This window comes from Pinus tabuliformis, chromosome 3_1, assembly GCF_031772625.1.
Source record: "Pinus tabuliformis cultivar Carrire ecotype Pingquan chromosome 3_1, CPIR1, whole genome shotgun sequence".
Taxonomy (NCBI): domain Eukaryota; kingdom Viridiplantae; phylum Streptophyta; class Pinopsida; order Pinales; family Pinaceae; genus Pinus; species Pinus tabuliformis.
The window spans coordinates 646,603,320-646,629,676 of record NC_142301.1 but is presented as its reverse complement, the minus strand read 5'-3'; the positions used below and the strand labels follow the sequence as shown (position 1 = coordinate 646,629,676).

At 37.0% G+C, this 26,357-nt stretch overlaps 1 pseudogene; it reads right to left on the bottom strand.

The window, feature by feature from the left end:
* Window positions 1-25,905, bottom strand: part of LOC149188730 (adenosylhomocysteinase-like) — a 38,204-nt pseudogene extending 12,299 nt beyond the window's left edge.
* Between the last annotated feature and the right edge of the window lie 452 nt (window positions 25,906-26,357).

Here is a 26,357-nt window from a genome sequence, read left to right as displayed (position 1 = left end):
AGAGGAAATTGTAGAAGATCCGCAAGCAAGTACTCCAACACATTTTGGAGTCGGGGTCACTCTATTTCCTTTGACATCAGAAGTTAGTCTACCACCAGTGGAAGTTCCTGTAGAATCGCTAGGTAATCTTTTGGATAGACTCAAAATGTCTGAATAACCGTCAACATCTAGGACTGTGTCGAATGACACAGCGACAACAGAACTCCCTGCCGTCACCCCGACAATGTTTGCCGGCATACCATCTGTCCCAACTAGCTCACAACCGCTAGAAGGAGTCCACCCAGGGACTATTTCGACAGTGTGGTCCGTTCCTGTTTGTTCCTCCGGAATAATATCCGGAAACTCTTATGTTGAGACTCGCCAAATTGATCCATTTGGAGGTCAATTTGGGCAATCCAGTCCCCAAGAGCAAACAATCCCCTTGAGTTCCGGATTGCCGCCGTATGGGGGGCAGTATGCCCTTTCATTACCCCCTCCGGGAGGATATCCATACGGGAGTTCTCAACAGTATTCAAGTTATACTGGAGTCACATCAAGTGGTTGGGTACCTATACTACCCCAACAACCAAGGGTTGTGTATTCTATGCAACAATGTGTACCTATGTCGAACATCCCGACTACACCGGCTATTGTGACAGTGTCGCAAGTTCAAACGTTGCCTGTGGTATGTCAACCTCAGATTTCTCAGGTTGTAATGCAATAGCCCCTTGACCCTGTGACTCAACCACAATCGCCTACTGGTGGGGCGACACAGGTCCAAACAAGTACAATTACCCCACACCTTGGTCCAACGGTTAGTATAGCGCAACAGAACATGGCTTCGCAACCATGGCTGGTGCAATATCAACAACCACAATTCCAACAAGTATACCAAGGTTCTGACCAGTAGATCTTTGCGAAAAGTGGACAACCGTACATTCAAAACGGTCAAAATCAACCACTTTACGGTGGTCATGTCCACCAACTGTATCAGTCATACCAGCATCAATTACATTATGCTGGTATGCAAAGGCCAACTGCTCAGGCAATTCCATCGTATCCTGGGTATGCTTCACCTAACCTGAATCAACAGTTACCATTCGTGGCAACTTTAGAGTTACCTGATTTACAACGGTTAACAAATGATCCGATTGCTTACGCCCAGTGGTGGCCAACGATTCCTCACAAACTTCCTTCGGATATTCCTAAATTTAATGGAAAACCAGGTGAAGACCCATCGAATCACGTGATGACATTTCATCTATGGTGTTCATCGAACACCCTAAACGATGATTCGATAAGGCTTCGCCTTTTTCAGAGAACGTTAACGGGTCCAGCGGCAAAATGGTATATTGAATTGCCTAGAGCTTCGTTCGACAATTTCAGCACCTTAGCCACGACATTCTTAACCCATTTTCAATAACCGATAAGGTATGAAATGGGAACGGAAATCTTAACCAACTTCAAACAGACAACGGCCACTCACATATCTGATCATATACATGAGTGGCGACGTCGTCGTAGGATGGTAAAAACGTACGTTCCCGATCAGCTATTAGCTGAATGGTTTATCAAGTCGTTACTTCATGCCATAATGGAAGATGTGGCAAAGGGGGGAGTCGTAACGGAAGAGAAAGTTATCGCTCGTGCGCAATATCTAGACTTGGTCTATACTCAGTCTGGCACGCTCTACGACAAAATACCTGACGCACCTAGACTGGAATTCTCAATTCCTCCTCCCCCTAAATCAAACAATGACTCTCATGCCGGTGATGGCGTGATTGGCACGACAAATGCGAAATCAACAAAGGCCAACTCCAAGAAGGCCCGTAAGATTTCAGATCAAAATGCAAAAGACGAAATTCTTGCTTCGGAAGTAAATGTCGTATCAGCAGATAAAGGCAAAGAAACCAAACAACCAGGAAGCAAGAAGAAGAAAAACAAAGGGAAGAAGAAGAAACAGGGTGAGTCATCTCCTGAAAAAACTTCTTCAAACCTTCCTAGAAATAGGAAACCACCCTCAACGGGATGTCACATATGTGATGAGGATCATTGGACAAAAGAATGTCCATACAAAGCTGAGCTTAAAAGATTCTTTAAAAGTTCTCAAACCTCAGTTGTGTTAACTAATCCGTTTCCAAATCCAGGAACAAATCTGGTTGATAGTGGAAATGCTTCCCCGTCACAAGTGCTAATGTTGTCGATTTCGAAGCAACAAATTGATGCTTTGATTTCAACAAGGAACAAAGATTACGGGAATCCGCAGCTGTCGAACGGCAAGGATAAAGATCAACCAAGCAGTTCGACAACAACTTCGACAGAAGTTGTACCACCCATCATTCCTGAATTAACAATAAAACCGCCAAAGGGAGTAGTACACAAGTCGACATTTAATCCTTGCGCCAGAGCAGCGCATAATTATAACATAGTGGAAGATTTGGCCCAATCGCCATCCGCTATGTCGACTCTTGAAGTACTACAAAATTGCCCATCCCAAAGACAGGCTTTGTTATCAGCCATTGGTGGGGTTGATCCTAAGGATTCCAATCTTGTATCCTTTGACCACAAAGGATACGATCCTCAGTTACCAGCTCAACTAGCTTTCCTTATCCAAGTGAAAGCCCTCAACAAAACTGTTCATCGAACAATTATTGATGAGGGGGCATCTACATGTATTATGTCGATGAGTTGCTGGAAAACTTTAGGATCTCCAACCTTGTCGCGATCCTCGACAACATTAAAAGCATTCGACGGAAGGACATATACCCCATATGGTATCCTAAATAACTTGAAGGTTGAACTAGGGGGAAAAACAGTAGAAATAGATGTTGAAGTCATCGATGGGAATCTTGATTACAACATCCTACTAGGAAGACCGTGGATCTATGCCATGGCAGCTGTTGTGTCGACCTATTTTAGAAAGATTGCATTCCCCTTTCAAGGGGGGATTACGATCGTCGACCAACAAAACTTCCTCCCTAATGGTTCACAAGTTACAGGAAGCATTCCCATGATCCATGGAAGCCCCCATTCGCTTCAGAATATCGGAGTAGGCCTACTAAAAGATCCTATACTAATGGGAACTTTCGCTCTTCCACCTCCAATTGATTTGGTGGAAATAGCGTCCATAGGAACTTGCAATATGATATCTTCCACAAAGATCTCAGAAACCGATATCAACATGGATCATGCAATGTTTTTGCCCCCAAGCCCAATAGAGATATTGTAGCAATCAATGTTTCTGGCATGGCAGGCGAACCCGAATCAACGCTCATCAAGCGTTTGGGTAGATAGGTCTAGAGAATATGGTACCCCTTTAGATCCTTGACCGCGAGTGCATGGAACCGACGAAGGAATTCTACAATCAATGTTGATTGAAGGGGCACCATGGAATGATAGCCACCATCGTTCCCTTCTTCCAGATTATGAAGAAGATACTCAAGATGACCTTTATCACCCTACAATCTTTGAATTCCTATCAAATACTGTAAATACGGTGGATTCCGAGCGAAACTTATCCAATATTGAAGAGACTATAGCCATAAATATCTCGACTAAAACAAATGTTGTAGAGAATATTTATGTCGGCAAAGGTTGTTCTACTTCAGAACTTGAAATATATAATGATCTTTTTCGCGAGTTCAGAGATGTCTTTGCTTGGTCATATGACGAAATTCCAGGCATTGACTCGAGTATCGTTGAACACGAAATTAAGATGTATCCAGATGTCAAACCGGTAAGACAACGGCTCAGGCAGGTGCACCCCAAGAAAGCTGTTGCCATTAAAGCAGAAGTTGAAAAACTTCTCCATGCTGGTTTCATCTACCCGGTTCCTCTAACCGATTGGGTATCGAATATTGTCCCTGTTATGAAGAAACAAGGGACAATTAGAGTGTGTGTCGATTATAGGGATGTAAACCAAGCTTGTCCAAAAGACAACTACCCTACACCCTTCATCGACCAGATAATTGATGAATGCGCCGGATGTGAAATCTTTTCATTCATGGATGGATTTTCCGGGTATAATCAAATAAATATCCGCCCATAGGACCAGTCAAAGACTGCATTCATTTGTCCGTGGGGCACATTCGCATATCAAAAATTACCCTTTGGTTTAAAGAACGCAGGGGTGACGTTTCAGAGGGCAATGAATTATGCCTTCCATGACATCAAGAACATCGTTCAACCATACCTCGACGACCTTCCAGCTCATTCGCGAAAGCGGACTGATCATACGTAGCATTTAAGAGCGATATTTCTACGTTGCCGACACTACAAGATACGACTCAATCCACATAAATGTGTATTTTGCGTCAGTTCTAGTCGTTTACTTGGCTTTGTAGTCTCAAAGGATGGGATTCGTCTCGACCCTTGCAAGGTCCAGGCAATCATCAATTTGCCTCCACCTTCAAATTTGCTTCAGATTCAGAAACTCCAAGGGAAAGCAAACTTTCTGAGGAGGTTCATTCCAAATTACGCTGAACTCGCTAAAGGTTATACACGTCTTTTGAAAAAGGAGGTACCCTTCATCTGGGATCAGGTTGCGCAAGCTTCCTTTGATGCTTTAAAGGATTCCTTAATAAAAGCATCATTAACGTACGCACCCGATTATCAAAGAGACTTTACCCTGTATCTGGCTGCAGCAGATATGACCATCGCAATGGTTTTAGTTCAAGAAGTCGATGGAATCGAACACCCTATATATTATTTAAGTAGAAACTTAAATGATACAGAAAGTAAATATTCTTATGTTGAAAAACTAGCGCTTGCAGCTGTTCAAGCGATACAAAGGTTTCGACACTATGTCCTCTTTCGGAAAACTACCATTTTGTCTGATTGCAGCCCCATGACTTATATATTGCCGCGACAGTTGCTGGGGGGCAAATATTCAAAATGGATAGCAATCCTTCAAGAGTTTGATCTGGAATTCGTAAAATCCAAATCAAAGAAAGCTCTAGTTTTCACAGAATTATTGTGCGATCTCCCATCGTCATCCAACGATGAAACATCCGAAGAATCAATCGTGGACGAGAATTTGTTTATGATATCTACAAGCAATGAGTGGTATGGAGATATAAAAATTTATCTCCAAACCCAAAAGTTCAGGCCTAACACCTCTCACTCAGAACAGAAACGTATACGATACCAAGCAAAAGACTACATGATCGTCGGTGATACACTTTACCGTCGTGGTATCGATACAGTTCTGAGAAGGTGCCTCACCCATGAGGAGGCCGAAAAAGCCTTGAATGAGTGTCATTCAGGCGCGTGTGGGGGGCATCAATCTGGATATGCTACAGCACAAAAAATCTTACGAGCAGGATATTTCTGGCCAACCATGTTCAAAGATTGCATAAACGCAGTCAGAAGTTACCATGCTTGTCAAATTTTTGATAGCAAAACCAAAAGACCACCCGCACCTTTACAGCCAATAGTTGTTGTTGGGCCTTTCGCCAAATGGGGCATCAATTTCATGACATGTAACCCCACCTCAACCGGGGGTCATGGATATATTATAGTCGTCGTTGACTATTTTACCAAATGGGCCGAGGTGATGCCTACATTAGATAACACTGGTGAAACAGCTGCCCTTTTCTTTTTCAATCATGTAGTCGCCAGATTCGGCGTACCACAGGCTATAGGTACAGATCATGGATCACATTTTCACAATCACATGATGGTTGAATTAGCTGCCAAGCTAGGGCTATCTCACGACAGCTCTACCCCGTATTATCCGCAAGCCAACGGACAAGTTGAAGCGATCAACAAGGTCCTGAAGCGTATGTTGCAAAGGATGATCGGAGTTCACAAAAGAAGGTGGCACCTAATCCTGTACAGCCTTGTGGGCTTACCGAACATCGGTAAGGAATGCGACCGGGTTCACACCTTTCCAACTAGTGTATGGCCTAGAAGCAGTCTTACCAGTCCAGTGCGAAATCTCGTCTCTTAAACTTGCAATCGATCTCCTCCCCGGAACTTCTGAAGAAGAGGCCCGTTTCTTGGAATTAATCCAATTGGATGAAACCCGTCATGATGTCGCTTTGGCTAACAAAGCCCATAAGAAACGAGTCAAGGCGCAGTTCGACAAAAATGTCAAACCCCGTGTCTTCTCAGAAGGTGACTTGGTCTTGCTTTACGACCAAGAATCCGATAAATTGGGAGCAGGTAAATTTAATTCTTTATGGATGGGCCCCTATATTGTTAAACGAGTGTTAGAAAAAGGAGCCTACGAGTTAATGGATTATGACGGAATTCCACTGGCGCAACCCTGTAATGGGTTGTACCTCAAGCGTTACTATGCTTAAATAGTAACCAGTATGCTTTTGTTGTATTTTGTTTTCGCTAAAGTGGTCGTTTTGGTCGAGTAATCCACCTTTTTACATTTATTGCAGATGTCAAACCTTTTGGAGACATGTGTTGGATATGCCGACGGAGCGAGTCGTAGTTCGCGGAACTTGTCCTCCGCAGCCTGGGCCATTTTTGATCCAAGCGGCGAGTTAGTAAGTTTCAAAGGTGTATGTATTGGGCAATCAACGAATAACATCGTTGAGTATAGCGCGTTGATAGAACTACTCTCTGATGCCATCACCCATGGTATACGCCGACTAATCGTCAGGCTAGACTCACAACTCGTAATACTACAACTCAATGGTATATATTCCATCCGAAATCCAGCCATTTATCGCATGTTCCTAAGGATTAGGATTTTGGAAAGACAATTTGATTTGATTCAATACCAACATATTTCCAGAAACTTAAACACATTAACCGACTCATTAGCGAACTATGTGTTAGATAAACATTTGCGACATTTATAAAAAGAAACACATCATCAATGTTGTACATGTGGATCACATAACCCAACCAAAATAAAACCCCGAAAATCAAAAAATATATATATATAAGCTGTTTATGGTTTACATATAATGTTCTGTAACCAAGACAAAATCGGTCACATGACCCAAAAACTCAAAATGCTAGGGGGCACCCTAGTCTAGTGATGCTCATGATAGCACGTCACGGCCTGTGCGATCATGCGTAAGAGACGAGTCCATCGTCTAGGCACACCAGTAGTATGCCGCTGCAACTGTAAAGGTAACGCGTCGATCCTCATGTCTGGAATGCCGAGAGTAAGGCTCTCAACCTGTTCCTGCACAGCTGTAAGGGTCTCGGCCACATCAAGGTCACGAAGAATAACCCTCCCGGCAGCCTCTCCTTCTAGGACAGCGGCTGGCGCTCTCGGGCGAACTACTGGACGAACAGGACCAACATCTGCATGCACACATGAGTTTGATTAAAGTCTTGATAGAATAAAGCACAAGGACATTATGAATAAAAACAGTAAACAGTGATATGGTCGAAGATTTTACCAATAGCGCCCCACTGCTCGCCGTCTGGCAGTACTAAATCCGGATCACCCCGAAAGTCCATGCCAACATATGGATACTCGTAATAGACCATCTCCTGACGCTCAAACCACCTGAAGAAGGTATCAGAAAAATAAATCTGAGATTGACCAGCATGCCTAGACATGTGGTCAACCCATCTCTGCATGCGTGGTTCAGTAGGAGAAGGCAAGTTGAGTGCGATGTGCTGAGGCTGCATCAGTGGTATCTTCTCCAAGGCAAAGGCGGTGAAAATGGAACCGAACCCAAAGTTCTTCAGCCTCCCGTCCTTTACCTTGGTCAATTGAATTTTCATCTGAAGAAGTACTGCATCACACCAGTTGAATATTTTCGGTTGGAGGCACTCCAAGGCATGCTGCATATAGGATCTGTTGGCTACATGAAGAGATGCACTACCAGCCATCCTACCAATGGTGTACAGGATAGACCTAAGGGACCTGTCAGCAACCTCACGGATAACGATCTTGCCGTCTTTACTCGGCTGAGATCCTTCCCTGCAATACTGGCGGACATAATCTCTCACAGAGTCACTCACTCGGGCTGAACCTGACAAAGAGATGGGGGCACCCCGCCTCGACAAGCCAGTCAAGAAGTAAATGTCTACTGCGGTCAAGGGGATAGATTTTCCCCTAATCTGGAAAACTTGGTTGATAGGATCCCAAGCATCGAGCAAATACTGCAATAGGTTGATCTGCTGTCTCATGCTAGATATGCGGAAGAACTTCAGCAGACCACAGCTCCGCAGCGCGTTCACCGTAACCGGATCATGTAGGGAAATCATGTCCTTTTCTTCATGTTCTCGTTCTCGCCATGTAAGGGTCATTTTGATCCAATATCTCTGAAAAACAAACATGAGATGAGTTAGATCCTGGCTTTGATGAGAAACAGGCAAAAATTTTCATCAAAAACTGTGCAACAAAATCCTTTTCTGCGCCCAACGCACCTGCACAGTGTTCCACCTACGTTGAAGGTCAAACTGCCTTCATACTGCTTCACATTCAACACAGGTTTCGAGTGCCCAAGGTGCGCTAATGGCAGAGCGACCCCATCAAACCCCAGGGGCTCAGAAAAACAGGAAATCAAGCATAGAATGCAGAAAGGAAACCATGAAAAGAAAGAGCTCAGGTTTAGCTCCTACCTGGTCCAAACGACGCCGAGAATCGTCCACAGAATCTCCCGAAATCAGCTGATGAAAATCAAGGGGGAAGAGGCACCTCCAAAGCTCCAACAAACCAAGTTTAAATAAAATGGTAAAATGAGAGGTAAAAACACTTTTTAATAGCTTTTTATGTAGTTCAAAGTGAAATATTAATGTTTTAATCTCATTTTCAAGCAAATGTTATTCATTTCTAACTAGTTTGATGCAGAAATTGAGGGTACAGTACTATCTTTGAAAAGAGCAAAGCTATTTATGGTAAAAAATCAAAACTAGACCATGTTATCGAGCAGTTTTAGCACATAGTTCATGCTCGTTAAAAAATAAACATAAGATCGAGCAGTGTTTTTCTGCGTTTAAGCTCGTTAAAAAATGAACTATCCTCCGGTAAATAGTCACCGTGAATGTAACATTATCAGCCATTAAAGCCTTGGTCGTGTTTGCACCGTCACCTCCACTTTTCCATTGGCCGATCATTCACGTCCATATGATTGTTTACCCATTTTGAGGAACAGCTGCGAAGAGTGATTTCACTAGCCATTCTTGTGACACTGCCGTGATTGGAAAATTCCAACCCTTACCTGGAATCAGCTGCTAACCCGTTTTATCACTCGTTCCTCAAAAGACGAGTCTTCTTTAAGCTCTTTTCATCTGACTCGTAAAATATGAAAAGATTGCCGAGTTTTGGCCTTCCAGCTCATTAAAGCGACCAGAAGTGCTATCCCTCCTCTACATTTTAATCTTTTTGGACCTGAGGGATTATTGCACAAAATGATCGAGCGCTTGTTTTGTTCGGCTCGTTAAAACTATCGAAAACTCATCCCTTCTGTATTGTTTTATACTTTTTCGGACTGTTGTGGTAAAAACACAACCCCCCCATTTTTGACTTGTTCACTTCAAATAATGGGGACCCTTTCTATAAAAATTTTGGCTAAACTCCTTTTTGGATTTTTATTTAGTTAATTCCCCTACGCTTTTGTTAATTTTTCGTTTTCCTTGGATTCTTGTTTTGATTGCTTTGTTAAAATCGATTTTTTATAAGCTTCCCATTGACACTTGTTTCACCTCATTTGGTCAACTGGTTTGAAAATGGCACTCCTTTGAAAGTCTGATTATTTATGTAGCCTGGGTTAAAAATGCGTAAAATGTACAATATTGCATTTTGTAGATAAATTAGTTCAATAATGCATTCATTTTAAATATTAACCCGTAGTGAGTTTTTACTAACATTTTTCCATATAGCCAAATCATGAAGCAACCAGATTTTAGTAATTTACTCCAATAAATTATTAATCTCGAAAAATCATAATTTCAAAGTGGCTATAATTTATTTTTCATTTTATTAAAAATAGTTGTAATTTATAAAATAAACCAAAATAAAAAATTAATCTTTAATATTAAATCTTAAATTAATTATTATTTAAAAATATAATTAATTTAATTAAATTAAAATTTAATATATGAAAAATATAAAAAATAGATTTTAATCGCATCGGGAGCTTTCAAATGACATGTTTTTAAAAAACCCCGATGGACTCATACCCCCGACGCCGATTGCCGATATCGCATCGGGGACTTTGACATTGTAACATGTTTGACAAACCATGCACTCCCCCGACTCTCCGATTGCGAAAAGTCAAGTCTCCCGATCGCTCATCGCATCGGAGCTTTCATACAAGGCAAGTTTAACCATCCTCCCAAGTCTCCCGATTGCCGATGGCCTCTTATCCCCGATCGCCGAAATTTTGAAAACCCCGAAAGGCATATGGGCATGATGCATTAATTCAAAGTTTTATTAAAAAACTTGGTATTTATTTCAAGCCTTAACCTTCACGTATGGCTCACGTATTAATTCATATTTTAGGAATGATTTATGTGAGTATCTTACCATAGGAGTAAGTAAGAAGTAGTGTAGGTTAATATATATTAATATTAGTTTATATATTAATATGTAATATGTAATATATTATATTAATTAAATTAATTAATACTATTTAATATTTAATTAATATAATTAAAATTTAAATATCATTTAGATTAATATTGATTAGTTTTTAATTAGATTAAATTTGTTTATAAATCGTTAATTAGATATCAGTTAATTAGATTAATAAATAGGTTATTAATAATTAGTTTAGTTTATAATTAACAATTAATTTAGAATTAATTAGAATTCTAATTTAGGATTTAATTTTAATAAGAATATTGATATTTTTTTTAGCCTAGCAACAGAATTTCCAGATTCATGCCAGATTTGACTCATCAACTTTGGAGGCTCATAAATTGAGTTATACTTGGCCAAATGAGGCCCAGGACAACTCATTGGAAAGAGAAAATCAAGGAGAATATTTCTGAGGAGGTTTCACTAACAGAGTTAATCATTTATTGGGTCAAAAATCAGGCAGAAGATCAAGCTCCGAATTTTGAAAACAAAATCAATTTTCTGAGTTATTTTCTTCATTTTCATTTGTCCAAAGCCTCTTCTAATTGCAGATGCATTGGTTAATAATATCCTTGGCCAATCAAAATATCCCAAGCATCAATACAGAGCTTATATTTTATTTTCAATTATTTATTTGAATAGAATTTGATTGAATTTGATTTAAAGGCCAGCAATGCTATTTTGATTTTATGGTTGCATTTTAATTTATTTTGATTTCTTTTTGCAAGAAAACAGTGGAAGAAATATGGAGAAAAAGATCTCAGTCAATGAGAATGCTCCAGCAATTGAAGATCAGAATTTTGAGCAAGTAAAATTGGATTTAGCAGATTTCTCTTGAACAAACTCTCCTCTCCAAAATTCCTACACAAATATTATAAATAACAGATTGTAGAATGGAATAGGGGCTGCTCTCCTCTGCAATGCTAGACTTCTAAAAGCACTACTGTAATAGAAATGTAGTGTTGTAGGAGAGAGGAGAAAAAATCTCATATCTGGGGATTATTGAGGATTTTTCATTTGTATCTTGAATTATGTATGAGGGGCAGAGTTTTCACTCTTGTGGCTTTAGCTTTGAAGGCAGAAGTTCAAGCAATGTAAAGGACTGTTGGAGACCAAGATCAGAGAAATGGATGCAATAAATTGGTATTTTTAATACTACTATTTCAAATATCAGTTTCATTTTTATGGTAACAGGAATGTGTCATTTTATTCATGTTTGTGCACTATTGTCAATATGGGTAGTTTGTCTCAATGTTGTTATCATGTATCTCTGTTCTTATAGATTAATTTCTGATTTCTGAGTAACTATTTACTCAGAAATCTATCTTATTAAAACTGATTTATTGAGTGGTAATATGTTGTGAACTATTTCCACATATTTTTGTTTAGTTATTGGATTTGCTGATTTGATAATCAATATCATTTATGTGAACTACTTCCTGAGTGTTGTTGGTTTATTATTTCAATTAAGAGGTCTCAATAGGATGTGTTTTGATATCCATAATATCAGTTAATTGAACTACTTCATTAACTTGGTATTCATTATAAACAATACATATCTAAATCCCAATACTTTAATTATCTTGCTCTTAGTTGGGCTAGATCTATATCTGCCTAATTAAGATAGGATTTATATTAGTTTCTTTTGCTTACATCATAGAGTAAGCTTGCATTTAGAGTAAATTCTACATTCTTTTAAGTCCTCTCCTCAAAGAGGCAAAATTTTAGTTTTGGCTTGGCTGAACCCAAATCAGCTTAAGGGTCATTCTCTTGCCTGATCAGCAAGAAGAAGTGATCTGATGTCCCTGTCTATTGGTAGTTAAAGATACATTATAAACCAATAGCAATAGGGAGAAGGTAACTGGACCTAGTTGAACAGTCGGAGCCACCACACCAAACGGAAAAGGAGCTGCTTTAAGGTCCGGACTGGGTGGTTATCCCCCAATGTTGTTGCAGCGATTTTCGAGGCATCAACATTTTTGGCGCTAGAAGGAGGGCCTGAGATTTTTTGTCTATTGGAGTCTTTTCAATTTTAATATTTTATTTATTGTGATGACTCCTCTTAAACTTCCAATTTGGAGTTGTATTCATGGACGTGCATCTTCCAATACTCCACCCGAAGTGGTAAGACTCTTATCTCAGGCAAAGTTTAATGGTAAGAGAAATTCTTCTGCTTTTAATCATGTCTTTCAATTTATTCAAAATGTTTCAAAATATGATTTTCAAGGAATTGATGAAGGCATTTTATGCAGAATTTTTACTCTTACATTTGCGGCAAAAGCCAGAAGCTGGTGTAGAACTCTTCCAGTTGCTTCAATCCATAGCTGGGATCAATTTGTTACAATTTTCATTTGTAAATTTGACGGCTACGATTATGAACAAGTATGTGAAGAAATTGAATATCTACGAAGGTTTAAAAATGAGTCTGTTAATGATTTTCATATTCGATTTCACTTGAATTGTTTAAGATTTAAGGACGAAGATAAACCTACAGAAGAAGAATCATTAGATTGGTTTAAATATATTTGTTCTCTTCCAACCATTCCCAATCCATATGAAATTGATTCAAGCTTTATTCCATCCCCTTCCAATACAAATGAGAATCCCAATTTGGATGTGCAAATAAATTGTGATGAAGTGGTGTCACAAAGCTTGGAAAATAATTCCATTCAAATGCAAGAAGACAACAATAGCAATTTTGGGGAAAAAGCCGCCTTGAAATCTGAAAGCTACTTTGAAGTAAATTCAGAAAATCAAATCGCAAATCAGCAAGTACAAGCAGTAATCAAAGTAAATAATAAAATGCAAATTGTTGTACAAATTTCTGAATTTCTCCATGATGAGCAAATGCCGAAATCAGAGAAGCAAAGAAGCATTCTTCAAGAAAGCATATGCACGCAAAGGAATGATCTGCAATCTGAAATTTACAATGAGCATAATGAACAAGAACTCTCAAACAGAGACAGTTTTAAATGCATTGTTTCAGGTTCACATTTTTCCCTTTATCTTGATATTTTCAATAATGGTAATAATTTTCCTCCTGGTATTAATGATATTTCAGAAATTAAAGAGGATGAATTAAATAAATTACCATTAAGTTTTTATCAAGATAGAGAAGCAATTAATGATCATTCTTTTGCCATTAATGAACATGAAATTCTTGTTCCTCCTTGTTTGGATATATTGGATGAGATTGAAGGGAATTCTAGAGAGTCTTGTGAGGTCATTTATGATGATTACTCTGATATTGAGGATGTTGATTTCAATTTTTCTCAAGAGAATCCTCATGATAAAATTCAAATAACATCTGAGGATGAGGAATGCTTCAATTTAGGAATTATCCCAACTAATCCTCATTTTAGAGCAGCAAATTATCTTCATGATTTCACCATTCAAGAAATCATTCCAATTTATGATTCATATGAGGATCAAACTCCCATTCCTATTCATAACCATAATTCGTTTTCTATTTCACAAGTTGGAATTCGAAATTACCCAAATTCCATAATTTTGGACATTCCTTGTGAAAATGAAATCATTTCAAAACGATCCCAAATGTGCTGTAAAATTAGTTGTAAAAATAGTAATTTCATTTTATTTTTATTTCCCCACTTATTTTGTATAAAATCAGATTTAATTTTTCAAATTTTTCACACTTTTAGCTGGCATATTGAATACCTTATTATCAAACACTCAATTGATGCATTGCCCAATTGGGAAATTCAAGTTTCATATTATAATCATCAGCATCGAAAGATATTAATATTCCAATTTATATCAATGCTAATGTTTCATCAAAAGCTTCTATCTTTTCAAAGGCAATGTCAACAAGAGAATGTATTTTTGCAATCTGGCCAGCAATTCAATTCAATTAATAAATTGCCATTTTATTTGAAAGGCTTCCATCCATTTTTCATTGACTCATTTGAAAATTGTTTGGAAATTTTTTCTTCAAGAAAAATTGTCAATGATTTAACATTTGTACATAACACTAACAAATTTTTTCAGGTCAAAGAATCCAAAAGCTCATATTCACAATCTGGCCTGTTATCTCTTCCTTTGAACATTTCTCAATCCTTAATAGAAATCCATCCAGATTTTTATGATCCTTTTGGTAGTCAATTGGAAAGGAAATTTCAGGAGAGAGAGATTTTAATTAAGTTCCTAACAATAACTGTACATTCTGATTTCATATTTATTTTCCTTAGTTTAGTCAAATTTGTATTTTTATTACTAACATTTGGACTGTACATAAACGCGGGAATAAAAATGAGAGAATGGTTACACTGGAAATATGACTATACCTAGTCATTTTCATGTATATGGTTAGAATAGGAGTAGAATTAAATTAGTTAGTTTGTTTTGTATAGTTAATTTGTTTTTAACAGTTTTGTAGATTTAAAAAAAAAAAAAAAACAAAGCAATCAGCCTTCTCATACATGTTCAGCGAAAACATTCTTCCCTATCAGAAAATTTTAATTTTTGCTTCTTTTTAAAATTCCTTACAGCAATACCTCTACTCTGCCTATTTTGAATAATATCTTGATTAGATTCAATTAAGGTTGCACTTGGCATCAATCGCCTCAAAGCCACTTTCCTTTATTTCAAGATTTCCTTCTAAGATTTTCTTTTGAAATTTATATGGTAAGGATTTAAGGATATAAAAGCTTCATGATCCCATTATCCCATGAAATGTAGGATTGTCTATCATAAGCTTAATTCTAATTCAATAATTATTAGTCAGTCTAACCTTTCACGGTAATCATATGAAGTTCATATTATCTTCCTCGAAATTTGTTAAGGATGTCCATTTTTCCAAGTGCACACATTCAAATCTATTTTGATACTTTTTTCACAATTAGTGGCTTTATCCCATTCTGATCTTCAGTTTATTATTTGATGCTACAAAACGCATCATATTCATTTACTAAAGGTATTATTGAACAGTCGCTATAACAATACAAATTTTTCTCAAGATTAATTCACAATGAGCAGAGGTAATAAATTGTTGTTTCAATTCAAAAGGGGAGCCTATTTTTATATTTATTTCTGGTAAATTTTATATTTCCTGAACATGAATAAAAAGATTTTATTTAGGCTGATTGCACACTTAGATTTAGAATAAATGATGAGATGATTTTGAACAAAGTCGAAATTTTGATAAATCAAAGGAAGAATTTGAAGATTCGTAAGGTAAAATTTGCAAACAATTTCCTTCCAGGTACGCATTTGCAAGTTCGTTCTCATCTCTTATTAGTTTCTCTTTTCCTTAGTTTATTTTTGATTCGTGTTCTATTTTATTTACAGGTTTTCATTTGTTTTCAAAACTTGAAGTAAGCAGCAAACCCAATTCAAATTTGCAATAGGCTCAGGGAAATTTTATTTGTGATGCATTAGAATTTAAGCATTTTTAATTTTGCTTTTATTCACGTAGAAAACACAATTGAAATTTCAAGGAATATCATAAGACCATTCGCATCATAAGATTTCATCGGAAGTAGTTCTTAGCATTTCTTTTGATAACAAATTGTTCATAAAATACCTCCGATGTATTATCTTACTCATATGCCATATCGCATTTCGCATATCGGAGCTTTCCAAGTGAAGTATACTTCCATGAACATGAATCGCCGATCTCCGATAATCGACTTTACCGATATTGCGATAAACACATAATTCCGGACCCGATATGAAATTCAAATCAAATTCATAAAATATCGCATCCGCTCAATCGCAATAATGGTAGGAGCGCAACTTTAAAAGGGCCTATGTCTCGGATCCGATATGTTATTAAAATTCCATTGTAAAAGTTATCGGGTCCGCTCTTCATCGCATATCGGCATCACAAGAAATATATTGTGTTACATCGGGTGCTTAAGATTGCCGATCGCCAATTAGCCACGACATTCATCGCACATCGGCATCGCAGGAATCATATCGTGTTATATCGGGTACCAAAAGTTTGCCAATCGCTGATATCGCAATCGCTTCGTCGCATTGTTATTTATGCTTACATCAAATCTCTGATTCTGCGATGCGCGATGTGGGAAGCACAATGTTAATATTCCCCAATCCTCGATATAATATTTCTTTAAAGATGCGATCACTCCATCTCATAGCACAACTTCTCATCGCATATTTTCATATCGGCGACTCGCCATTGCAACATTTGATGCAAGAACTTCCAATGCATGCCTCTAAGCCGTTAACATTTAATCAATATATGGCATAGCAATAAAATTGAAGTCTTGCAAATTAAACTTCAAGCATGGTGAAGAAACATGTTGTGTGGATCATCCGATGAGGCGATGTGTTAAAACGAGCTTGGGTAACCACTATGGGAAAAAGGCAATTGATGACAAATTTGCAGCATACAAAAAATCATTTCAATTTCTCATACAAAAAATCATTTGTTTTAATTTCAATTCCCCTGAACACTAAGCATTCTATTTTGCTTTAGTTTAAGTAAAATAAATAATGATTTTGGGTTATAGGATTTTGGTTAGTGTGACTTCTTCATGTTTTTAATGTTAATTAAAATAAGAAGTCAGCTAGTTTGGAGAAACTGATACCTTTCAGGTAAGATCAAAAGCAATTATCCAATGGTAAGATTCATGTGCCCACTTTCATTAATTTCCATTTCATCACTCTAGTTTCATTTTTGTTTTTAAATTATGCTGATATAAAACTCTGTTTTGCAGCTCTCCATTTGAAGTTTCCAATCCTCCGCCAGATCATATTTTCAAAGTCCATACTTTTCTCCAAGTTTTATTTCAATAAGCAGCAATAATCTTCATCGAAACAGCTACACCAGGAAGTTTCTAAACCTTTAGTTTGTTTCTTTAAGCATTCATTTTATTAGAAAATGATCAAGATGATGCTTTGAAACAAGAAGATTAATATCATACAGAAAGTTTTCATTGTGGCTGAATTTTATTGTCACTGCTATCCAAAAGGCCTAAAACAATTACAATCCTGCAAGGTATGATTTTTCTAAATCTCAACATAAGAAGGAATGATTACACGATTATTTTCTTTTCTTCATATTGTTAAGACATTGGTATAAACATTCTTGTTTGAGTTTATCTTTCGAAACTTGGATTTTCTTTTCCACTTTTAAAATTTCTTCATTTTTATTTTTGTTTGCTGATTTCTTTCTCATTTTAGCATAAGAATTCTTTTCCTTCGGATTTCAGCTTTGATTTTGGTGACTTTGCCATTATTTATATGGAAGGCCTATTTGTTACCTAACAATGGTCAGGATACATGGAGAAAAATTGTTAATAGTCACCTATTAGCTTTTTCTTAAATCTCTTAATGAAGTTTGATTTTCTTATTATAAAGGTAGACATACTTAAGGAAGAGATTACTAATCAAGAGAAGTTGGCAAAGTATCATAAAATTGAAAATTTCTTTTTCATCAAATTGTAATCATTTTGAGATTTCAAAGTTTTATTAAGATCTTTCAAAGTTTTATTATCAGTCAAGAAAAGTTATTTTTAACCAAGCAAAGACACTTTACAGCAAAGCACCTTTAACTCTGAAATTATCATTCTTAACTCTTAAGGAGTCAATGATTCTCCCTGTCCCAAAGAGTCTTATTTTTCTAGAGTATAATCCTAAAATATATTTAAACTTAGAAGATAAGAGGTCTCATCGTGAGCCTGCTTACCATGATCATAGGGGAAAATAGGCTCACATTACCAACACTGATAAACAAACCAGGGTAATGACTTATGATTGCAAACAATTATAAGACAAGGGGTCTCATCACGAGCCAGCTTGTTCAGTCTGATTATAGCCAGTGAGTGGCATTGTCAACTATCTGGCCACCAAACCAGGACAATGGCTTTTAAGATTTATAACAAAAAAAAAAAAAAAAAAAAAAAACATATATAAATGGATTTATCTCTAGATCAGTAATTCTTAAACAGATGGGATTCTGAATCATTTATGATTAAAAGGTAACCCTGTCAAAACTATAGATGTTTGCTGGCAGCAGTGGCTCTACCTATGACAAAGGAGTATATTTTAAAAAAGCTAAGCTGTAAAGTGACCCCTGCTTTATTTCTGCAACTAATTAAGGATTGCTGAAGAGTTTTGAAATATTTTAATGTATGAGGAATTTTAAGAAAAATTACAATCAGATGATTCTTGTTTTTATTAAGATTAATGAACCTAGTCAAGCATTCCAAAAAATAATTCTCTCTTCTTTAATTATTTTTACTTTAATTTTAGGAAAATCTCATTAAATAGAGATAACTAGTTCTTCTTCCGTGTGTCGCCATTGTTGTGGTAAAAACACAACCCCCCCCATTTTTGACTTGTTCACTTCAAATAATGGGGACCCTTTCTATAAAAAATTTGGCTAAACTCCTTTTTGGATTTTTATTTAGTTAATTGCCCTACACTTTTGTTAATTTTTCATTTTCCTTGGATTCTTGTTTTGATTGCTTTGTCAAAATCGATTTTTTATAAGCTTCCCATTGACGCTTGTTTCACCTCATTTGGTCAACTGGTTTGAAAATGGCACTCCTTTGAAAGTCTGAGATTTTATGTAGCCTAGGTTAAAAATGCGTAAAATGTACAATATTGCATTTTGTAGATAAATTAGTTCAATAATACATTCATTTTAAATATTAACCCGTAGTGAGTTTTTACTAACATTTTTCCATATAGCCAAATCATGAAGCAACCGGATTTTAGTAATTTACTCCAATAAATTATTAATCTCGAAAAATCATAATTTCAAAGTGGCTATAATTTATTTTTCATTTTATTAAAAATAGTTGTAATTTATAAAATAAACCAAAATAAAAAATTAATCTTTAATATTAAATCTTAAATTAATTATTATTTAAAAATATAATTAAATTAATTAAATTAAAATTTAATATATGAAAAATATAAAAAATAGATTTTAATCGCATCGGGAGCTTTCAAATGACATGTGTTTAAAAAACCCCGATGGACTCATACCCCCGACGCCGATTTCCAATATCGCATCGGGGACTTTGACATTGTAACATGTTTGACAAACCATGCACTCCCCCGACTCTCCGATTGCGAAAAGTCAAGTCTCCCGATCGCTCATCGCATCGGAGCTTTCATACAAGGCAAGTTTAACCATCCTCCCAAGTCTCCCGATTGCCGATGGCCTCTTATCCCCGATCGCCGAAATTTTGAAAACCCCGAAAGGCATATGGGCATGATGCATTAATTCAAAGTTTTATTAAAAAACTTGGTATTTATTTCAAGCCTTGATCTTCACGTATGGCTCACGTATTAATTCATATTTTTAGGAATGATTTACGTGAGTATCTTACCATAGGAGTAAGTAAGAAGTAGTGTAGGTTAATATATATTAATATTAGTTTATATATTAATATGTAATATGTAATATATTATATTAATTAAATTAATTAATACTATTTAATATTTAATTAATTTAATTAAAATTTAAATATCATTTAGATTAATATTGATTAGTTTTTAATTAGATTAAATTTGTTTATAAATCGTTAATTAGATATCAGTTAGTTAGATTAATAAATAGGTTATTAATAATTAGTTTAGTTTATAATTAACAATTAATTTAGAATTAATTAGAATTCTAATTTAGGATTTAATTTTAATAAGAATTTTGATATTTTTTTTAGCCCAGCAACAGAATTTCCAGATTCATGCCAGATTTGACTCATCAACTTTGGAGGCTCATAAATTGAGTTATACTTGGCCAAATGAGGCCCAGGATGGCTCATTGGAAAGAGAAAATCAAGGAGAATATTTCTGAGGAGGTTTCACTAACAGATTTAATCATTTATTGGGTCAAAAATCAGGCAGAAGATCAAGCTCCGAATTTTGAAAACAAAATCAATTTTCTGAGTTATTTTCTTCATTTTCATTTGTCCAAAGCCTCTTCTAATTGCAGATCCATTGGTTAATAATATCCTTGGCCAATCAAAGTATCCCAAGCATCAATACAGAGCTTATATTTTATTTTCAATTATTTATTTGAATAGAATTTGATTGAATTTGATTTAAAGGCCAACAATGCTATTTTGATTTTATGGTTGCATTTTAATTTATTTTGATTTCTTTTTGCAAGAAAACAGTGGAAGAAATATGGAGAAAAAGATCTCAGTCAATGAGAATGCTCCAGCAATTGAAGATCAGAATTTTGAGCAAGTAAAATTGGATTTAGCAGATTTCTCTTGAACAAACTCTCGTCTCCAAAATTCCTACACAAATATTATAAATAACAGATTGTAGAATGGAATAAGGGCTGCTCTCCTCTGCAATGCTAGACTTCTAAAATCACTACTGTAATAGAAATGTAGAGTTGTAGGAGATAGGAGAAAAAATCTCAGATCTGGGGATTATTGAGGATTTTTCCTTTGTCTCTTGAATTATGTATGAGCGGCAGAGTTTTCACTATTGTGGCTTTAGCTTTGAAGGCAGAAGTTCAAGCAATGTAAAGGACTGTTGGAGACCAAGATCAGAGAAATGGATGCAATAAATTGGTATTTTTAATACTACTATTTCAAATATCAGTTTCATTTTTATGGTAACAGGAATGTGTCATTTTATTCATGTTTGTGCACTATTGTCAGTATGGGTAGTTTGTCTCAATGTTGTTATCATGTATCTATGTTCTTATAGATTAATTTCTGATTTCTGAGTAACTATTTACTCAGAAATCTACCTTATTAAAACTGATTTATTGAGTGGTAATATGTTGTGAACTATTTCCACATATTATTGTTTAGTTATTGGATTTGCTGATTTGATAATCAATATCATTTATGTGAACTACTTCCTGAGTGTTGTTGGTTTATTATTTCAGTTAAGAGGTCTCAATAGGATGTGTTTTGATATCCATAATATTAGTTAATTGAACTACTTCATTAACTTGGTATTCATTATAAACAAGGCATATCTAAATCCCAATACTTTAATTATCTTGCTCTTAGTTGGGTTAGATCTATATCTGCCTAATTAAGATAGGATTTAGATTAGTTTCTTTTGCTTACATCATAGAATAAGCTTGCATTTAGAGTAAATTCTACATTCTTTTAAGTCCTCTCCTAAAAGAGGCAAAATTTTAGTTGTGGCTTGGCTAAACCCAAATCAGCTTAAGGGTCATTCTCTTGCCCGATCAGCAAGAAGAAGTGATATGATGTCCCTGTCTATTGGTAGTTAAAGATACATTATAAACCAATAGCAATAGGGAGAAGGTAACTGGACCTAGTTGAACAGTCGGAGCCACCACACCAAACGGAAAAGGAGCTGCTTTAAGGTCCGGACCGGGTGGTTATCCCCCAATGTTGTTGCAGCGATTTTCGAGGCATCAACACGGACTTAAGGGATTAGATGACGAAAAAGGACTTTCGGAGTTGACTTTACGTACCTTTTCAGACTCTCTAAAAATGAAAAGGACCGAGTTATCTTTGTCGTTAGACTCGTTAAAAACATTAAATAGCGACAAACTTGTCTTTAGACGAGAACGAGTTTCACTATCGCTAGGCTCGTTAAAACATAGCGATAGGTTTGCCCGAAGGGAAAATTATAGAACAAGCATATGTTATCCTCCTCAAGCTTGACAAAAATAAAGAGGTACTGGTCAGCAATGACTGGGGAAAAATTGGGAAGAAACTCAAAGAGCTTTATTGGTAGCAAGTCGCTCTTGAACATGACACTTCCACTCCGTGCCTGAGTCGGGTTGGGTTGTTTCATTCACCGGTCACATCGCCATGGTCTCGCCATACCATCCATCTTTGGGGTAAATGCTACCAATCCGTCACACAAGTGTCGCCGATATGTTCAAGAGAAGTCATCCAGAGAATTCAACTGTGTCCCATCCACTACCATACATTATCCTTCATCCTTTTATGACCGTCACCCTGAACCATATATCATCAGATCGTTTTCACCTCCATCAAAATCATTTTCTCCGTTCCGTGTCACTGATGTGGGATACATCAAGGCCCTCCTTTGACGGATCGCTTCTTGTCGACATCAGCTCATTATCCAAGAAGTTGATCTAGGAACACCCCCCTCAGTACTTTGAAGCTTGCATGCCTCAATGGCAAGTTTCTCACTTCCGGCGACAGGTATACAACAATGACCTTCGACCGAAAGATTTTGCGTGGTGTTCGATGCCAAGTCCTTTATTCACACCACGTGAATTGTACTGCAGTACCTTAAGGGTCATTATCATTATCGGTGATTCCTCTCGCGCTTGTTAATAGTTTACATCATTGACTGGTAATCAAGCGATGTCTTTCCATGTTCGACTTCAGAACATTTCTCACATGGATCGACTTGTACTTAGAGTGAAGATCGAACGAGTTTGAAGACCCCGGATCTAGTTTCATCCATCCGGGCTGCGATATATTCAGGAAAAACAAAGACATTGACATGTACAACATTGCAGCACAGACAATCATCCTACCAAAGGATGATGATTTCAGCAAGATCATCAGTCTACCATTAGACGATTGTCTGCTCTATGTACAGAAAAATGAATTTATAAAGCTGAGCATGGGAATGCCCGCCTCAGCTAGATCATGAAAGCAGTATGAAAAATAATGTATTGTATTGTATCTTATTACAGGTCTCCTCCCAGCATTGGATGAACTTCAGATCCTCCTAATAAAGCATTTCACCCGATAAATGGCCTCATACTTTAGGGGGCAACTGTTATAGACATTTTTGTGCCTTACAGCTATAAGCATGAAATGTCTATAATTCAAGGGATCCAAAGTCCCTAAAGATTTTGTTACAGCTCCTAAAGGAACAAGGTCAACCAATGACAGCTTCTCCCAGAAGTTCTCCACCAAAAACCACTCAGAAACAGTCAATTCAGGATCAATTCAGAGGCTCCACTAGCTGCCTGCGTTGAAATGCAGAAGTTACACTGGCTAGGTGCACTGCAACGCAGGTGGAATCACTACCAGGGTGCGCTGAGTGGGAAATGACAAATGGCAAGCTCATTCAACGAGGTGGAAAGACCCTGGAAGCTTCCAAAATCTTCTCCAATGACACTTGCCTCAACGAATTCGACTAGTGATGAGTAAGAGGTTCTCAACCTCCAAGTGGAAGCAAGAACTGACAGAGAGAAGCCACAAGTCAAAACATAAGCTGACTCATCCTCTCTGCTTACATCTATATATGGATCTCTCAGCCAGAGGTTCAGGAAGCTGGAATTTTGTACTTTGCAGAGAATTGTTGTTGGTTTGAGATTGAGATTAGTACATTGGGTGATTTGTGCTTTGTTGGAGGAGAGGAAGGGATTCCTTTGCTGGGAGGTAGATGCTGGATCGGGCCTCACTTGGTTGTATCTCCTCTTGGACTTTATTACTCTATCAATAAACTATTTGAGTTTCTCCTACATGCTGTGTACCAATGATGTTTTGTTATGCTTACATGTTTAGCTTAATCTGATCTTGAGCTTTTTATGAATGTATATCTGTATCTTCTTGTAGTTTCTCTCTCTTGTGATTTTGCAGGAATTTGGTGAAGCTGGGCCGGTGAAGGAGCAAGGAGTTGGGAGCTACCGAAGAGAGGAGTGATTGGATCAACAAACTAGCGGAAGACACCGGTTAGTTACATCCTTCTTCCTCATTTACATCTCAGAAAGAAGACTCAATTAGTTTACTTCGTTTGTTGCTAAGGCACTATCACCTCTTAGAGTGGGATAGGGGCATTCCGAATTGGATACTTTTCCCAACAACAACAAGAATATTATCAGTTCGGAACTTAGCTTTAGATACAAATAAATCATCTCAAGAATATTACCAGTTCAGAAAGCTTTAGATACAAATAAAACATCACAATAATATTACCACTTCAAACATCACAATAATATTACCCATTCACAGAGTTCTAAATACAAATAAAACATTACAATAATATTACGAGTTCACAAAGCTCTAAATACAAATAAAACATCACCATAATATTACGTGGTGATAGAGGTCTAAATACAAATAAAACACAATAATAATATTACCAGTTCACAAAGATGTAAATACAAATAAAACATCACAATATTAGCAAAGCTCTAAAGACAAATAAAACATCACAATATTAGAGGTTCACAAAACTCTAAATATTTGTTCCAGGCGTGCTCTTGTCATTCCATAATCGTCCCAAATTGTTTGTTCCCACCAATCACGTTCCCCCATTAATATCGTTAAATTCCCTAAGCTTTGCATGTCCATACCTAACCTCCTCAACATTGGGCAATCCTTAATCTTAAGGACATGAAGGGTAGTGAATGACCCCACCATACTTTGTAAGTAGGACATGGATACCAAATCCACCCTCTCTAGCATTGGAAATCCATTTGGCCTTTCTGTGAGGTCCCTCACCTGTGTGCACGCTTTTAGTTTGAGAAACTTTAACTTTGGCAATGTCTCCAATGAAGGAAGTTCTATCATTTGATCACACCCAAACAATTCTATTCTTTGTAGTCGTTGAAACTCACAAGTCCAGTCTGGTAAGTTTACTCCCTTGTAGCTGATCAACCTGAGAGTTTGCAGTTTCTTCATATTTTGCATACTGCGGGGAAGATGCATGCTCAGCTCTTGCAGAAGATGTGCATTATACTCCAAGGATAAGTGCCTAATTTCCAACAAGGTTCCTAAATCCATACCTGTTTCATTCTCTTCGGTCCTTGGCATTATAGTTAGAGCGAGCTCTGTTAGACGTGTGAGATCCTTTAAAGGCTCTGAACTTTCTGAATGCAACTGTAGCCTTTTCAGTGAAGTGAGCTGAGATATCTGTAGTGGAATCACCAAGTTTTCTAAGCCTAGTAGGTTAAGATATTGAAGCCTTGAAAGATTGCATATGGCGGGAGGCAGGGATCTTATATAGCAGAAGGAAAGATCTAAAAATTGAAGTCGTGGAAGATTGCATATGGCTGGAGGGAAATCACAAATGTGAGTACGACTCAATGAGAGAAACTCCAGACATGTGAGTTGACTAAGAGATGTTGGCACTGACACCATACCAGTGTTGGAGAGATCAAGAACCTGCAGATATGTGAGGCCGTGGAAAAAGCTTTGTGGAACATGACTAGATAATGGATTTTTGGACAAGTTTAAACTTACAACTTTTGAGCCAGCAAAATCATTTGGCAGATCTTCAATTTGATTCTGGCATAGAAATATTCTCTTGCAATCCCGACTTTGTGCATCTGTAAATTCTTTAACCTGTTAGCCTGCCCTAAATAAAAAAAAAAAAGAAAAAAAATCATTCTCCCCAATATACAATGCCAGATCACGAATAACATGCGGCACTCTTATGTGCTTCGGTTTCCACACATTCTCTAGTTTTTTAACATTGCCAATGAGTTTCTTATCAACGAACAAACCACGATCTATAAGATGCCTTGAGTAGCTGCACGCGGCGACCATGTCCATTGAATAGGTAGCCTATCTGCTCTTGACAAGGCCTTCAACAATCCACATTCTCATCAAGATATCCACATCAATTTCTTCATCTTCTGAAAACATGGCACAGTAGAGAAAACAATTTTGCAAGCTTGAATTGGACAAATCGTCATAGCTCCATTTTAGTGGCAGATACAGATCTTTATGAACATGGGGATGAATATCTCGAAAAAAAGGATCCTCACTTTTTATCAGAGATACATAATTATTCCACTCATCTACAGTTGTTTTCCCAATCGTTGATTTAGCCAATACAGTTATGGCTAAGGGAAAACCTTCGCACTTGTCTGCAATATTTTGGGCACACTCCTTTAACTCCTCTGGAACATCACTGCCTTTGAAAGCTACTCTCTCAAACAATTCCTGACCTTCTTCCATAGACAAGGGCTCCAATTCCAGTGTCCTGTATGCCTCCA